General features: G+C 42.6%; 1 protein-coding gene across 1 annotated transcript in view; it reads right to left on the bottom strand.

Annotated features, from left to right (window-relative positions):
- LOC122539540 (histone PARylation factor 1) overlaps positions 1-18,926 on the bottom strand; it is a 60,042-nt gene that overhangs the window by 40,629 nt on the left and 487 nt on the right. The window lies entirely within an intron of this gene.

Genomic DNA, 18,926 nt, shown 5'->3' with positions numbered 1-18,926 from the left:
CCGAAACGTCGATTCTCCTGCTCCTCGGATGCTGCCTAGCCTGCTGTGTTTTTCCAGCACCACATTTTTCAACTCTGGTCTCCAGCATCTGCAGTCCTCACTTTCTCCTAACCTATGCACCCCTCAATTCACTGCTATCCATGTTCATATCCAGCAGTCGCTTAAACGTCCCTAATGACTCCGCTTCCATCACCACCGCTGGCAACGCATTCCATGCATTCACAACTCTCTGTGTAAAGAACCTACCTCTGACGTCTCCTCTATACCTTCCTCATAATATCTTAAAACTGTGACCCTCATGCCAATCGTAAGACTTTGTCCATTTACCCTATCCATGCCCCTCATAATCTTATAAATCCCTGAGATCACCCCTCAGCCTTCGAACGCTCCAGGGAAAACAGCCCTAGCCTGTTCAGCCTTTCCCTATAGCTGGAATCCTCCAACCCTGGCAACAACCTTTTAATCTTTTCTGAACCTTTTCTGAATCTTTTCAGGTTTCACAGCATCATTCTGATAGAAGGAGACCAGAATTGCGCACAATATTCCAAAAGTGGCCTAACCAATGTCCTGTACAGCCGTAACATGACCTCCCAACTCCTGTACTCAATACTCTGACCAATAAAGGAAAGCATACCAAATGCCTTCTTCACTATCCTATCTACCTGCGACTCCACTTTCAAGGAGCTATGAACCTGCACTCCAAGGTCTCTTTGTTCAGCAACACTCACTAGGACCTTACCATTAAATGTATGAGTCCTGCTAAGATTTGCTTTCCCAAAATGCAGCACTTCGTATTTACTTAAATTAAACTCCATCTGCCACTCCTCAGCCCATTGGCCCAACTGATCAAGATCCTGTTGTAATCTGAGGTAACCTTCTTCGCTGTCCACTACACTTCCAATCTGCAAACTTACTGACAATACATCCTATGTTTATATCCATATCATTTATCTAAATGAAGAAAAGTAGAGGACCCAGCACCGATCCTTGTCGCACTCCACTGATCACGGCCTCCAGTCAGAAAAACAACCCTCCACCACCACCCTCTGTCTTCCACCTTCGAGCCAGTTCTGTATTTTTTTTTTAATAGATATTTTTATTAGAAATTTAACATTTTTACAAGTTTACAAAAATAAACAAACCTTGCTAACCAGTCTCCCATGCAGAACCTTGTTGAATGCCTTATTGAAGTCTATATAGATCACATCTACTGCTCTGCCCTCATCAATCTTCTTTGTTACTTTTTCAAAAAACTCAAGCAGGTTCGTCAGACATGATTTCCCATGCACAAAACCATGTTGACTATCCCTAATTAGTCCTTGTCTTTCCAAATACATGTACATCCTGTCTCTCAGGATTCCCTCCAACAATCTGCCTACCACTGACTTCAGGCTCACCAGGCTATAGTTCCCTGGCTTATCCTTACCACCTTTCTTATATAATGGTACCACATTAGCCAATCTCCAGTTTTCTGGAGGTCACCAGTAAACACTGGAGAAGGACATAGAAGATATGGAATGTAGGGAAATAGATGGCGACATCTTGAAAAATGTCCATATTTCGGAGGAGGAAGTGCTGGATGTCTTGAAAACGCATTAAGGTGGATAAATCCCCAGGACCTGATCAGGTGTACCCTAGAACTCTGTGGAAAGGTAGGGAAATGATTGCTGGGCCTCTTGCAAAGATATTTGTATCATCGATAGTCACAGGTGAGGTGCCGGAAGACTGGAGGTTGGCAGACGTGGTGCCACTGTTTAAGAAGGGTGGTACGGAGTGGAGTTTGGTACAATTGCAACATTTAAAAGGCATCTGGATGGGCATATGAATAGGAAGGGTTTAGAAGGATATGGGCCAAATGCTGGCAAATGGGACTAGATTAATTTAGGATATCTGGTCAGCATGGACTAGTCAGACGAAAGAGTCTGTTTCCGTGCTGTACATCTCAATGACGCCATGACTCTAGGTATTTCAAACATTTATGTGGCTTGACCTTAGGCTACTGCTTGACTTCTCATGTGTTTCCTTTTTTCCTCTAACTCTGCCCACGTTGTGTTATTCATGTTTCATGAGGATTAGCTCCGTAACATCATTGCAAGGTTGTCCCAGGTTCTTTGTGGCCTCACACAACACATATGAATATTGTGTAGATACTGGCATTGGACTGGGGTGGACAAAGTTTAAAATCACACAACACCTGTTGGACTATAACCTGGCGTTGTGTGATTTTTAACATCGAACACATGCGAAGTTACTTTTTCCGCCTATAAAGCACAGTTACTCAAAAGATTAAACCCCAGAATGTCTGGAGTACTTTGGGACAATTCTGTACATCATACTTTTGGACACGTTTGTCCTTGAGGGAGTGCAATGTAGATTGACAGGAATAAAATCAAGACTCCAACGATACAATTACAAGGAAAGATTGCACACACTAATGGGGTAGTTTATGAAGTTGAGAGATGATTTGATTAAAATGTTCGAGATAATAAGACGACTGGATAGGAGTAAATGGAGAGAAAGAATTTTGGCTGGTTGGGGAGTTATGGGCTACAAGGGAGCATAATCTAAACATTTGAACCAGAGTTATCCTAAGTGAGATTGGGAAACACATCTCTGCATAGAAAGGATACAGAAGCTTGGGTTCAGTTTCCCAAACTGTGCTATTTATGCCCAGTGAGGAGCAGCTCTGTTGCATCATCACAGGATTACTCCAGCATCCTAAAGCCATAATACTTGTCTATCATCTCTCTTTTCAGTTGGACTTATTCTTTGTGTTGCTTAGATGCACAACTTTTATGGATGTTAGCTAGAAATGTAATCAGCAAAATATCAGCAAGAGCCAAGAGGAGATTAAAGCTAAATGTTTAATGTTATGCTGTGTCCTGATTGACAATCTGAGCAGGTAAGGATGATGCTCTCTGAGTGGTGAGCTGTTGATGAGGGGTTTCCAGTATTTGCCTCCCTCTCTTGTTGGATGGAGGGATCATACTTGCTACTTTCTGGTCTGGTGGAATCTATCCAGAATCGAACAGATTCTGAACAATTAATAGAAATGACTCTATGACCTGGGGTGGCACAGTGGCTAGCATTGCTGCCCTGAAGCTCCAGGGACACGGGTTCGATTCCAGCCTCAGGCGACTGTCTGTGTGGAGTTTGCACATTCTCCCCGTGTCTGTGTGGATTTCCTCCAGGTGCTCCGGTTTCCTCCCACAGTCCAAAGATACGCAGGTCAGGTGAATTGGCCATGCTAAATTGCCTTTAGTGATAGGGGAATGGGTCTGGGTGGGTTACTCTTCGGAGGGTCAGTGTGGACTTGTTGGGCCGAAAGGCCTGTTTCCGCACTGTAGGGATTCTAATCGATGGAAAGAGACTCTATATCATCAGCTGTACCTTTTAGACCCTTGGAAGAACTCAGTCAGGACCTGGGGAGGTGGCAGTCTGCAGCACCATCAGTCATGGGAGGTGATAACCTTGTGGTATTACCTCTAGACTATTAATCTGGAGACCCAGGTAATGTTCTGGGGACCTGGGTTTGAATCCTGCTAATAGCAGATGGTGGAATTTGAATTCAATAAATACCTGGAAATAAAAGTCTAATTATGTTATTGTCAACTGTCAGGAAAACCCCATCTGGTTCACTAATGCCCTTTAGGGAAGGAAACTGCCATCCTTACCTGGTCTTCACCTATCCCCACTTCACTACTCTGCCCCCGCCATCCTCTTTATCTGCAGCTCCCCCTACACCCACCCATAACATCGACTTCTCCACCTCCCGATGCTGCCTGGCTTGCTGTGTTCTTCCAGCCTCTTGCCTATCTACTTTGGATTCCAGCATCTGCAGTTTTTCTTTGTCTCTAATCCTTACCTGATCTGGCCTACATATGACTCCAGACCACGGCAATGTGTTTATCTCACCTGCCCTTTGAGGAATGAGAGATGGGCCAATAATGGTGGTTTAGCCAGAGAAGCCCACTTCCTACGAATGATAAAACAAGATGTTTGTTCAGGACAGCTTCCCTAGTGATTGTAATTTCACTAAATTCCTCCCTCCCTTCCACCTCCTGATTTACAACCATTACTGGGATAGCAATTTGATGCTGTTCATTTTTAGAGCCATATTATACCGAAGTTGCAGCAGTAGGTTATGAACATAAGTGTCTCTCTGAATCCTTCCTTGATTAAGGTAAACAGGAGTCAAACAGTTTAGGCAATGGCTATGTTTATGGTGATATAGTTCAATTTGTTGTGTCTCTAATGATTTAAATGCTGAAGAGCCACTTGCTTAATGAAGTGAGAAAGCTTATCCAGTTGTTAGGTATCTTCCGAGAGGCTATCACCTCCCAACAGTACCAAAATGTTATATTTGTTTGAGAGAGGGATAGCCACAGGAGACTCTTGCTCGACCTTCCTACTTTTCCTGACAGTCACCCATCTACCTGACTGTATCTGCGGTGCGACCACCTCTCTGAAGCCACTATCCATCACACACTGTGCCCCCAGTACTCTAAATGGTCTAATATGAACGCACCCAACCACACCTCCTGCTGACATAGTCTCTCGGGATTTTCAATTAATCCCTGAGTTTACACATCCAATCGGAGGGGCATTCCACTCCACTATCTTTACAGGTTCCTGACAAAGTTCCACATGGTAGACAGCTCAGTAAAGTTAGATCATATGGGGAGAGCTAGTTAATTGGATACAAACTTGGCTTTAAAGTGGGAGACAGAGGATGGTGGTAGAAGGTTGTTTATCGCACTCGAGGTCTGTGACCAGTGGAGTGCCGCAGGGATTGGTGCTGAGTCCACAGTTGTTTGTCATTTATGATTTAGATGTGAATACTGGAGGCATGGTTAGTAAGTTTGTAGATGACACCAAAATTGGTGGTAAAGTGGATAGTGAAGGAGGTTATCTAAGAATTCAATGAGATCTTGATCAACTGGGCCAATGGGCTGAAGCAAGGCAGATGGAGTTTAATTTAGATGAATGTGAGGTGTTGTATTTTGGTAAGATAAACCAGGGCAGGACTAACACAGTTAATAGTAGGGCCTTGGGGAGTGTGGTCAAACAAATATACCTAGGGGTTCAGGTATATAGTTCCTTGAAAGGTGGTGAAGAATGTGTTTGGCACACATACCTTCATTTGCAAAATCATGAGGGGCATGAATAGGTAAAACAGACAAGATCTTTTCCCCAGGGTGGGGGAGTCCTGAACTAGAAGGCATTGGTTTATGGTGCGAGGGGAAAGATTTAAAATGGACCTAAGGGGTAACATTTTCATGCAGAGGGTGGTATGTATTTGGAATGAGCTGCCAGAGGAAGTGATGGAGGCTAATACATTACAACATTTAAAAGGCATCTGGATGGGTATATGAATAGGAAGGGTAGAGAGAGTTATGGGCCAAGTGCTGGCAAATGGGACTAGACTAATTGAGGATATCTTGGTTGGCAAGGGCAAATTGGACAAAAGGGTCTGTTTCTGTGCTGTCCATCTCTATAACTCTATGACTCTATGGGGTGTAGGTTTGCTTGTTGAGCTGTAGCTGTAGCTGATATCCAGACGTTTCATTACCTGGCTAGGTAACATCATCAGTGGCGACCTCCAAGTGAAGCGAAGCTGTTGTCTCCTGCTTTCTATTTATATCTTTCTCCTGGATGGGGTTCCTGGGGTTTGTGGTGATGTCATTTCCTATTCGTTGATAGATGGCATCTAGATCTATGCGTTTGTTTATGGCGTTGTGGTTGGAGTGCCAGGCCTCTAGGAATTCTCCGGCATGTCTTTGCTTAGCCTGTCCCAGGATAGATGTGTTGGCCCAGTCGAAATGGTGGGGTTTTTTTCTGTGTGTAGGATGAAAAGGTGTCACCTACGTAGCGGACCCAGATTTTTGGTTTGGTGGTTTGTCATCACAAAACGAAACAAGATGGAAGAGACATTTAACATCATCAACAACTCCCTCACAGGCATAAAGTTCACCAAGGTGGAAAAAACCGACAACAAACTCGCATTCCTGGACGTCCCAGTCGAAAGAAAGGACAACGGAGAACTACAAACCTGCGTATACAGAAAACCGACAAACACTGACCAAATACTTAACTACACCAGCACCAATCCCAACACACACAAACAAAGCTGTATCAGAACACTATTCCAACGAGCCACCACACACTGCAGCACAGACGAACTTCAAAAAACAGAGGAGAACCACCTATACACAACACTCTCAAACAAAAACTAACAAACTTAAAAGACCCAGTACAGCCCATGGACAAAACCAACATCATCTACAAATTTCCATGCAAGGACTGCCACACATACTACATAGGACAAACAGGAAGAAAGTTAGCCACCAGGATACACGAACACCAGCTAGCCACAAAAAGACACAACCCTCTCTCCCTCATAGCCCTACACATGGATGAAAAAAACCCCACCATTTTGACTGGGACAACACACCTATCCTGGGACAGGCTAAGCAAAGACGTGCCAGAGAATTCCTAGAGGCCTGGCACTCCAACCACAATGCCACAAACAAATGCATAGATCTAGATGCCATCTATCAACCCCTCACAAAACGAACAGGAAATGACATCACCACAAACCCCAGGAACCCCATCCAGGAGAAAGATATAAATAGAAAGCAGGAGGCAACAGCTTCGCTTCACTTGGAGGTCGCCACTGATGATGTTACCGAGCCAGGTAATGAAACATCTGGATATCAAACCGACAGCTCAGCGAGCAAACCTACACCCTAAACCTCAGCCTGAGCTACAAACCTCCACAAACCTTGCACTCTATGACTCTATTTGTCAGAACATTGAGTATAGAAGTTAGGATGTCATGTTGAGACTGTACAGGACATGGGTAACGCCATATTTGGAGTACTGCATACAATTCTGGTCGCTATAGGAACAATATTATTAAATTGTCAAGGGTATAGAAACGATTTACAAGAATGTTACCAGGACTAGAATAATCGAGAGAGGCTGGATCAGCCTTTTTTCCTTGCAGCATAGGAAGTTGAGGGGTTTTAGAGGTTTCTAAAATCATGAGGAGCATAGATAAAGTGAATAGAAAAGGTCTTTCCCCAGGATAGGAGATTTCAAAACTAGAGGACACAGATTTAAGGTGAGAGGGAAAATATTTAAAAGGGACCTGAGGGGCAATGTTTTCACCCCAAAGGTGGTGCGTGTGTGGATTGAATTGCTGGAGGGAATGGTAGATGCAGGTACAATTACAATATTTAAAACATTTTACAAACATTTGGACAGGTACATGAATAGGAAAGGTTTGAGGGATATGGGTCAAACACAGACAAGTGTGACTAGATTAGTTTGGGAAACTTGGTCAGCATGGATGAGCTAGATGAAAGGGTCTGTCTCTGTGCTGTATGACTCTATGACTCTTTGATTCTATCTTCTCTTTTCCTGTACTTTCCCATCTCTAAATGATTGATGCATTTAGTTCAGTGAAGGCAGGGCCAGCCTTTATAAGAACAAGTGTTACGATCCCACCTGATGGTAATACTGGATAAGTCAGACACCAGAGTGGGATCTGGTTTGATATACCAAATGTTTTATTTTTGCAGTTTGTTTACCATTGTGGTTAGTCACTGATCATATTGTGGAGGTGCTGGTGTTGGACTGAGGGTTTGACAAGGTCAAAAATCACACGCCACCAGGTTATAGTCCAACAGGTTTATTTGAAAATACCAGCTTTGGGAGCACTGCTAACCCCTGATGAAGGAGCAGTGTACCGAATGCTCCGACTGATCGTATTCACAGAGGTAGCCGATGTAATTTTAACAAAGATATATTAATATTTATGACACACTAAATAGCACAAAGAATGTTTTACACTATTTAAGAACTGTTTGAAACAGCCTTCTTACAGATATCCTTCAACAACAACCTTATGGAATACCCAATCATAGGGTCACAGAGTCATAGAGATGTACAGCATGGAAACAGACCCTTCAGTCCAACTCGTCCATGCCGACCAGATATCCCAACCCAATCTAGTCCCCCCGCCATGTCTCCATTTTAAATTTCCTTGATCCATTGGCATGGCTGTTATTGGTTTCTGGAGCTTAATTCATACTGATTTATAAAATCCTTCGGGGCAAACCCTTCGGTGTTTCATACCTAAAGCAGTTTTCTAATTTTGGAGTTTTCTTCTGAGCCACTGAGGACTGTTTCCCCAGCCCTGATTTTTTTTGGAGATTGCTAGACCAACAGCAACTTTTTTGCTCTCACGGAACTTGCACTTACTGCCTGACCTTCTGGACAGTTCAGACTTTCTATGATTCGCAAGACAACAGCAGATTTGTTTTTGCCTTCTAATGCATTGCACTATTTACCTCAAACACTCAAATAAATGCATGTACCAACAATTCAGGAACACAAATCAAAGCTGAAGCCATACATTTTTCCATGTTAGAACCCAGAACAATAACAATACATTATGAATTTTCATCACAACAATTGTAATTTTCTTGGGGAATCTAATGACACAGGGGATTAACTAAAGAATTTTGTTTTGTTCAGAATGGTAAAATAGTCATAGGAGATGAGGGGAAAGTGAGGACTGCAGATGCTGGAGACCAGAGTCGGAAAGTGTGGCACTGTGGCACAGCAGGTCAGGCAGCATCCAAGGAGCAGGACAGTTGATGTTTTGGGCAAAAGCCCTTCCTGAAACATTGATTCTCCTGCTCCTTGGATGCTGCCTGAGCTGCTGCGCTTTTCCAGCGCCACACATTTCAATAGAGGAGATCAGAGTCAGAGAATAGCAGCAAGAGAAAGAGAAGGAAACCTAAATATATGCCAACAGTCAATCACAACAAAGTCAACAAATTGACAGTGCCATTAGAGTGTCACAGCTGCAGGATGACAATGACTGGGTCCTGAATATTGAGGGGTACCTGAGCTTCAAAAAGAATAAAAAGCTCAGTAGAGGCTGAGGGATGGCGCTGTTAATCAAATATGGAATTGAAAACTGGTTTTGTGTAAACACCACTGATTGTTGTAAAAACCATTCTGACACACTAAAGTTCTTCTGGGAGGGAAGTCTGCAGACTTTACCTGGTCTGGCATTCGTGTGCAGACACAATAATGTGTTTGGCTTTTAAATACCCTCTGAAGTGGGCTAACAAGCCACTTAGATGGGGCAACAAATGCAATTTGCATCCCATGAAAAGATAAATTAAAGAAAAGACACTTAACTTTTCCTATGCTGTAGCAGCAGATTCCTACCATAGAGACTTCCTTTTTCAAAAAATGCATTTATTTTAACCTCATTCTGCATTAATAAGCCACTCATATCACCCAGAGAAAATCACAATTATGTTAGTCAATGTTTTTGAGCTGGCAGAAAGGTTTTGAATTTTATAAATTGTTCCTGATTGAGTAAGTGTTTCCATGATAATGCTCGTGTTGAACTCCACTTGAACTGCTCAGCATTACAATATTTCGAGTTTTGCTTTTCACTTTCTCCTACATCAAAGCAGGCATTTCACGTGTGGTCCTGAATCTAGCTCAAGCATAACAAGACAGCCCAGTGCGAAAGATAAGCCCACAGCATTCACAACAATCTGCAGCCAGATCTATTTCAGTGTCCTCTGGAGGTCCCCAAAGTCACGGATGCCAGTATTAATCCAATTTAATTCACCCATATGATGTTAAGATAAGGCTGAACATCCAAGATACTCCAAAGGCTATGGGCCCTGGCGACAGTCCAGCAATGGTACCGAAGACTTGTGTCCGAGAACCTAGCTGTGCCCTGAGCCAAACTGCCAGTACAGCAACAGCACTGGCATTAACCAGGAAGTGTGGAAATGTGCCCAGGTATGTCCTATGCACAAAGATCAGAGCAAATTCAACTCAGCCAATTACTGCCTCATCATCTGTAAAGTGGTAGAAGGGGTCATCAACAGTGCTATCAAGCAGCACCTGCTCAGCAATGACTTGCTCAGTTCCACCAGGGCCACTCAACCCCTGGCCTAGTTACAGTCTTTGTCCAAATATAAATAAAAGAGCTGAATTCGAGGGAAATGAGAATGACTGCCTTTGACAGAAGGCTACATTTCTGTGACATCAAGGCGTTCTAGTAAAACAGGAGTCAATGGAAATCAGAGGAAAGGCTTTCACCTGGTTAGAATCATACCTGGAACGTAGGAAGATGGTTATGGTTGTTGGAGGTCAGTCATCTCATCTCTGCAGGAGTTCCTCAGGCTAGTGTCCTGGATCCAACCATCTTCAGCTGCTTCATCAATGATCTTCCCTCCCTCATAAGGTCCGAAGTGGAGATGTTCACCAATGTTCACCATTTGTGACTCCTCAGATACTGAAGCAGCCCACATTTGAAAGCAACAAAGCCTGGTGGGAGGTGATGGCCTAGTGGTATTAGTCCAGATACTCAGGTAATGTCCTGGTCACCTGGGCTTGAATCTGGCCCTGAATTTGAATTCAGTTTTTAAAAATAAATCTGAAATGAAGAGCCTAATGATGACCAAAAAACCTTTGCCAATTGTCAAGAAAATTGTATCTAGTTTGTTAATGCCCTTTAGGGAAGGAAATCTGCTATCCTTACCTGGTCTGGCGGACATGTGACTCCAGACAATGGCTGCCTCTGAATCAACCTCTGGGCAATTAGGTGTGGGCAGGAAATGCAACATCTACATGCTGTGAATGAATAGAGATTGTACTAAAGTTAAATTCAGTTAACATTCAAGAAATTAAAAGGCTAGCACTACAGTATTATACAGTCATAGAGTCATAGAGATGTACAGCTTGGAAATAGACTCTTCGGTCCAACCCATCCATGCCCACCAGATATCCCAACCCAATCTAGTCCCACCTGCCAGCAACCAGTCCATATCCCTCCAAACCCTTCCTATTCATATACCCATCCAAATGCCTCTTAAATGTTGCAATTGTACCAGCCTCCACCACTTTCTCTGGCAGCTCATTCTATACACGTAACACCCTCTGCGTGAAAAAATTGTCCCTGAGATCTCTTTTATATCTTTCCCCTCTCACCCTAAACTATGCCCTCTTGTTCTGGACTCCCTGACCCCAGGGAAAAGACTTTGTCTATTTATCCTATCCATGCCCCTCATAATTTTGTAAACCTCTATAATCTCACCCCTCAGCCTCCGACGCCCCAGCCTGTTCAGCCTCTCCCTATAGCTCAAATCCTCCAACCCATCTGCCACTTCTCAGCCCATTGGCCCATCTAGTCCAGATCCTGTTGTAATCTGAGGTAACCCTCTTCTCTGTCCACTACACCTCCAATTTTGGTGTCATCTGCAAACATACTATCTGTACCTCTTATGCTCGCATCCAAATCATTTATGTAAATGACAAAAAGTAGAGGACCCAGCACCGATCCTCATGGCACTCCACTGGTCACAGGCCTCCAGTCTGAAAAACAATCCTCCACCACCACCCTCTGTATTCTACCTTTGAGCCAGTTCGGTATCCAAATGGCTAGTTCTCCCTGTATTCCCTGAGGTCTAACCTTGCTAATCAGTCTCCCATGGGGAACCTTGTTGAACGCCTTACTGAAGTATTGCCCATTAAATTACTACATTGTCGCTATAAACCCTTGACGGCCACAATTTAGGAAAGTGAATATACCATTGATGCTTAGTCTGCCCTGCATGTGACTCCAGACCCACAGCAATGTGGTTCCCTTTAAACTTGCTCTGAATTGGCCCAGGAATCCATTGAGTTGTCTTCAAGGCAGTGACTCAGCTTCACCTTCTCGAGGAAAGTTAGGGATGGTCTCTAAAGTTTTATTCTGCCAATCAAATACTTGTTTGAATAAGAAAAAAAAACCGAAGGCTCTGACAAATACAAATAATTACAACTTGTGAAGGGTCCTGCTGTGTCAGTCAGTTGTGAATTTCAGGGAAGCTCAGAAATTATGACTGGCAAACAGCTGAGTTGAAACCATAAATGAACTAAGGAACACAATTTCATTCACATTATCTAAAGCAAATAGCTTCCAGATAAAATTATATTGTGGCTTATTAATCAACAATTGCCGCACCTGCAGTTAGTGTGTTTAAACAGGTTGATTGGTGTTCGTCTAAGGTACAACTGACAGAGGCTGAGAATGTAAAGGACAATGAGCAGAGGTTATTTGATCTGTTTCAAGGTTCAGCTGTGTTTTCCCAGTGTTTTCACCTCAACTGAGCCTTACTAACACTATTCGTTTTGGGAAATCTCTCCTTTTCCGCTTTGCACAACTGCCCAAGAAAATACCATCTGCTGTAAGTTGAGAAAGTGACTTGGGAGGAGTGGCACTCTTTAAGAAGCTTAGCAAATAGTCTGACTTGACCACAATTTCGGACGAGGGTACTGTTTCATTCAAAAATATGCTGCCATAATGCAAACTCCCATAATGTTGCTCTTGTGTCTCTCACTTACACTTCACTCCATTTGGGTTGTAGTAGTGGGTGATTTTTATCTTCCCCAATATTGACTGGGACTCCCTTAGTGCCAGGGGCTTAGATGGGGCAGAGTTTGTTAGGTGCATCCAGGAGGGTTTCTTGAAACAATGTATAAAAAGTCCAAATAGGGGAGAGTTTCAGTAGGGAAGCATTTTGGAAATAGTGATCATAATTCCATAAATTTTAGAATAGTAATGAATAAGGATAAGACTGGGTATATGTGCTAAAATGGGGGCGGGGGAAGGCTAATTACAACAATATTAGACAAGAAACTGGAGAAATTAGATTGAGGATGGCTATTTCAGGATAAATCCACATCTGATTTCTGGGTGTCTTTTAAAGGCCAGTTGATCAGAATTCTGGACCAACATGTCCCTGTGAAAATGAAAGATAAGGATGGCAAAATTCAGGACCCGTGGATGACAAGCGATATTGAAAGTTTCGTTAAAAATGAAAAGGAGGCCAATGTAAGGTTTAGGAAGCTGAAATCAGACAAGGTCATTGAGGAATATAAAAGAAGCAGGAAATAGCTTAAACAAGGAATTAGGAGGGTCTAAAAGGTTCCATGAACTGTCATTGGCAAGTAGTATCAAAGAGAACCCCAAGGCATTTTATATTAGGAGCAAGAGGATCACCAGGGAAAGGACAGGTCCACTCAAGGACAAAGGAGGGAATTTATGCATGGAGCCAGACATAATGGGTGAGGTCCTTAGGTTAAGGACGTGGATGATGATAAGATTAGGGAGGGGGTATTTTGATATTCTGGGCTGTGTTGATATTAAGAAGAAGTATTTTGAAAAATGTTAGTTTGAATAAGTCCTCAGGATCTGATGGGATTAATCCCAGGATACTGATGAAGGCAACAGAGGGGAGGTTTCTGGGCCTTGACAGAGATATTTGAATTTTCTTTAGCCACGTGTGAGAAGACTGAAGAACAGTCAATGTTGTTCCTTTGTTTAAAAAGGGAAAAAGGTATAATCCAGGAAATGATAGCCTGGTAAACCTTACATCAGTAGTATGGAAATTATTGGAGAAGGTTCTTAGAGACAGGATTTACTCACATTTGGAAAATAATTGACTTGTTAGGGATAGTCGACATGACTTTGTGAGTGGGAGATTTTATGTCATAAATTTAATTGAGTTTTTTGAGAAAGTGATGAAAATGATTAATGAGAGTAGGGCAATGGATGTTGTCTAGATGCACTTTACTAAAGCATTTGACAAGGTCCTTCTTTGTAGACTGGTCCTGAAGATTAAGCCACATGGGATCCACAGTGAGTTGGCAAATTAGATACAAATTTGGCTTGGCCACAGAAGACAGAGGGATGTTTTTTGACTTGAGGTCCGTGACCAATCGTGCTCTGCGAGGATCAGTGCTGGAACCTCTATTGTTTGTAATAGATATAATGGAAGAAAATGTAGGTGGTCTGACGCAAAAATTGGTGGAGTTGTGAATAGTGAGGAAGGTGGTCAAAGATACAGCAGGACATAGATCAGTTGGAAGTTTGGGCAGAGAAATGGCAGATGGACTTTCATCCAGTCAAGAGTGAGGTGAAGCATTTTGGGAGGCCAAATGTAAGAGGAAAGTATGCAGTAAATGGCTGGACCATTAGGAACGTTGATATCCAGAGGGATCTTGGGGTCCAAGGCCATAACTCCCTGAAAGCGACAACACAATTGGATAAGGTGGTAAGGTAGGCATATAGCATGTTTGCCTTCAATGGTTGGGGAATTGAGTATAACAGATGGCAAATCATGTTGCAGCTGTATGAACTTTAGTTAGCCGCATTTGGAACGTTATGTGTCATTCTGGTAGCCACAGTGTAGAAAAGATGTGGAGGCTTTGGAGAGAATGCAAAATAAGTTTACCAGGATGTTGGAGTATATTAGCTATAAGGAGAAGTTGGACAAACTTGGATTGTTTTCACTAGAGCTACAGCGGCTGAGGGGTTTAATAGAAGTATGTAAAGTTATGAGAGGCATGGCTAGAGTGGATAGTTGGAATTTTTTCCCATGGTGTAAATGTCAAGTACCATTAGGCTTAAGGTGTGTGGGAAAAGTTTAAAGGAGATGTGCAAGGCAAGTTTTTTTACACAGAGGGTGGGAGGTGTCTGGGACATGCCTGCCAGAGGAGGTGATGGAAATTGGTATGATAGCAACACTTAAGTGGCATTTGGACAAACACACAAACAGGCTGAGAATAGGTTATGGACCATGTGTAGGCAGATGGGATTAGTTTAGAATGGTATCATGTTCGGCACAGATATGATGGATTGAATGGTCTGTTCCTGTTCATGTTCTATGTTCTTAGTGCTTCAAATTGCTCCATCACATTGTCACCCACACTTTGGAAGGTCTAGCTTCCCCTAAAACCTCCTTTGCCCATATTATAGTCTCTGGTCTTCTCTCCACTCCCTTATGTTCAAACTTTGAAACATGGATTGACCTGGTTAGATCACATAAACATTATGGGATCCTACTGTCATAAGCTAAAACTGTCCAGTATTCCAGGATGATCTATTATAGACCCTGGGTTGAGAACTGAGACATCCATTAATTTGTTGGAACAGATGGGCCACAGGAAAAGCTTTCTCAATTGACAGCTCTGGCTTTCTTGATCTCTTTTGTCAATTGAAGAATATTTAATTTTTTCATTAATCTATTTTTCCTCATTCATTTGTTCAGAGGTGTTATTCCACACCTCAGGAGCAGGTGAGACTCAAACGTGGGCCTCCCAGTCCAGGGGGAGGGACACCACCATTGTGCCACAAGAGGGCGCTTTTGCACAGTGTTTACTTCTGCAAGGTTAAACAGTTTCAAGTGTTTCCAGTTTCTGCTATTGTTACTTTAAAAGGTCTAAATGGGTGACATTAAGACTAATTTGTAACAAGTGAAAAGCAACAAATTTTTGAAAGTTTTTAAAATGATTAATATATAGTTAATTGCCTTTACATGGTTTACAATGATGAATGGGCAAAGAAGTGCCATAGCCTAGCACTGGGGTCATACAGGGCCATGGGGCTTGGGCATAGCCTGGTATGGGGGCATGGAGAGGAAGAGGAGTCTTAGATCTTCATTGTGAAAAAGCCCCTCAAGCAGATGACTCTTTATAACACTTGTTACAACCGAGTGAGAAGGAATGATCAGCTTCCCTCCCCTTTTAAATCATCACAACAAATATTTTTATTTACTTTTTAACATGTAGCTGTCAACTTCCAATCAAACTTATTTTACCAGACCGAAAAAGAATGATAGATTGTAGTGCTGGAAAAGCACAGCAGGTCAGGCAGCATCTGAGGAGCAGGAAAATCAACATTTCGGGCAAAAGCCATTCCTGATGAAAGGCTTTTGCCCGAAACGTCGATTTTCCTGCTCCTCAGATGCTGCCTGACCTGCTGTGCTTTTCAAGCACCGCTCTAATCTAGACTCTAATCTCCAGCATCTGCAGTACCCACTTCTGCCCCGAAAATGAATGACAGTCAATTCCAAGGTTGTTTTTTCAGTGAAAGAGATTGGAACTTTATGATCTATTAAACCTGAGAAATATAAGAAGACATCAAACATAGACACACTTACAGAGATAATAAAGCTTAAAAGGATGTCTATACAAATAGGAAGGTAAAGACATTTGCAGTTTAATGTATTTTTGAATTCTTGAATAGTGAGAGTGAAAGGTGAGTCACAAACGTTTAGCAGGTCTCCTGCTTCCCTGGTACAGAGATACCGAGTCATACAACACGGAAACAACTCATCCATGCCGACCAGGTATCCTAAATTAATCCAGTCCCATTTGCCAGCATTTGGCCCATATCCCTCTAAACCTTTTCTATTCATATACCTATTCCTATTCATATTCATGATATTTCAAAGCTTACACATAATTTTGATTTCTCAATGGCCTGTGTTTTTCCCAAGTCTCTTTTTCATCAATGCTAGGTTCTAAGATTATGAGAGAGGTAAACTAGAACTTTTAATATCCTTTCTGATATCAGCCCACATTGTTTTCTCTTTCCTTTGTTGTTCAAAGGCTGCCACAAAATTTGAAAGCAAGCATTAGTATTCACAAATATGCTGACGAAACCCAGCTCGACCTCACCATTGCGTCTCTAGTTTCCAATGCTCTTGCTCAATTATTCATCACGCTGCACTGGATGAAATTTGCTCAAACTCAAAATTGGGAGGACTGAAGCATTGTTTTCATGTCACTGCTCAAACTTCCATTTGCTAGCTAGCATTTTAATCCCATTCCTTGACAGCCATAGGGGTCCAAACCAGATGTTTTGCAACCTTGGTGTCATATTTGACCCTGACATGAGCTTCCAATAATTGATTTGTGGCATAACTAAGACCAACCAATTCCACCTCTGTAACACTTTTTAAAGGTAATTCAGCTGATTCTCAGGGAATTGCATTTCGGCATGAATCACAGAACTGTGACAACACAAAAGGAAGCGATTTGGCCTGTTGGTTCTGTAATGGGTCACCAAATGTACACAGCACCTAAAGCTAATCCCCTACCTTCCCCAGTTAATGCTGAAAGAAATCATGAAAGAAAGAGATGAAGGAGTAAGTTATAAGAAATGTACGGGAGAGGATATGGTAGAAGGGTTCTGAGGAATGGACACTGTGTTGGCCAGCATTTATTGACCATCCCTAACTGCCCTTGAGAGATGGTGGTGAGTCATCTTCACAGATTGCTGAAGTCTATGCTGTGTAGGGTCATTTCCAGTGCATTTAGGTAGGGAGTGCCATGATTCACAGCAATTCCAGTTCACCTATCACCCCTGTGCTCTTGAGATACATGAACTCCTGGTCAAGCAGCATCTTAATTTTAAAAACTCTCATCTTTGTTTCCAAATCTCTTTACTGCCTCACTCCTCTCTATGTCAGGAATCTTTTCTTCCCCATAGTCCTTGGAGAAAGCTGTACTTGTTTTTATCCTTGCCTTTTGAGCATCCCTAACTAGGTAAACTTGCAGGTTGAATCAGTAGTTAGGAAGGCAAGTGCAATGTTGGCATTTATTTTGAGAGGACTTGAATATAAAAGCGGGAATGTACTTCTGAAGCTTTTTAAGGCTCTGGTCAGACCATATTTGAAGTATTGTGTGCAGTTTTAGGCCCCATATCTCAGGAAGGATGTACTGGCCCTGGAGTGGGTTCAGAGGAGGTCCATGAGAATGGGCTGAATGGCCTACGTTCTGCTTGAATGTCTTGTGATCTTATTGTCCAACCAACATCAACATCTATGCCTTCAGCTGCCAGGTTCGAATGTGATGATGCTGTTCCTTTAACAAGGCTAAGTTGTCCTTGGTTTTGTTTTCAGAGAGGTCATAAACGCATAGGTTCCGATGCATCTGGTTTGGATGGGTTTTAGGGCCATTTGATTATAGTTAATAGATACTGCCTCAGGAAAAAGGCTTTCAAGATTTAAAAAACACTTGTACAATAAAAGGGGAGTGGTCTGTTCTCCCAGCTCAGCTTTTCTCTGGTTTGGTTTGGTTTGGTTTTAGCAAGCAGTCTGTTTTTTGAGGCTGCTGGTCAAAGAAGCATGTCCATGCTGATCCTCTCTCTCTGACATTAAGTATACTCAAGGCTGAGATAGATTTTTTTTATCACTAGGGCATTCAAGGGTTAAGCAGAAAAGTGGAGACTTAGGCTTATCAAATCAATCATGACCTCATTGAATGGTGGAGCAGACTCAGTGGGCAGAATGGCCTGCTTCTGCTCTGTCTTATGATCAAATGCGTATGGCTTCCAAGATCTGCTTCAGGATCTGAGCACGTATATCGGGGCTCACACACAAGTGCATCTCTGGCCAAACACTTTTTTTTAATTTCACCTGTAGTCACAAATGCCGTTCGGTTCTGTACAATAACATATGAAGAAACAAATATTAGAGTTAGACACTATCCAACAAACAAACCAAAGACATCTCTTTCTTGTGCAAGGTTATATTTACAAATGATTAAGGCACCAGGAGGGTCCGATAACTGAACAGATCCCCATTTAACTTTGGCAGAGAGAACTTAGAGAGTGGTCCAAGCTGCTCCAAGCTTTAGTGCGTCCTTTAGCACATAATCCAGGACCTTGGAATGTGCCGATCTGCAACACACGGTTGAGGTCAAGTCCTTGTTGTGGAAGACCAACATGTTTCGGACAGACCAAAGACCGTCTTGCACCGAGTTGATGGTCCTCACCATCTTGGTGCAGTTGATGTTTGTCTCGGTATGTGTCCCAGGGAACAGACTGTAGAGCACAGAGTCCCATGTCGTGGAGCTTGGGATGAACCTCAACCAAAACCACTGCTTCTTTCTCCAGCCTTCATTTACAAAGCAGGAGATGGGGGACAGTCATTGAGGGCAGCATGTGATGTACATGAGGATCTCACAGACAGTGTCCTTCTCACCACCAGTCAAGCGATGTCTTGGTACTTCTTGAAAGGTTCTGGCAATGAGGCATCCTGCCAAATGACTTT

This window comes from Chiloscyllium plagiosum, chromosome 2 (assembly GCF_004010195.1).
Source record: "Chiloscyllium plagiosum isolate BGI_BamShark_2017 chromosome 2, ASM401019v2, whole genome shotgun sequence".
Lineage (NCBI taxonomy): Eukaryota > Metazoa > Chordata > Chondrichthyes > Orectolobiformes > Hemiscylliidae > Chiloscyllium > Chiloscyllium plagiosum.
The sequence above is the reverse complement of the archived record's forward strand: the minus strand, read 5'-3'. Positions and strand labels throughout refer to the sequence as shown.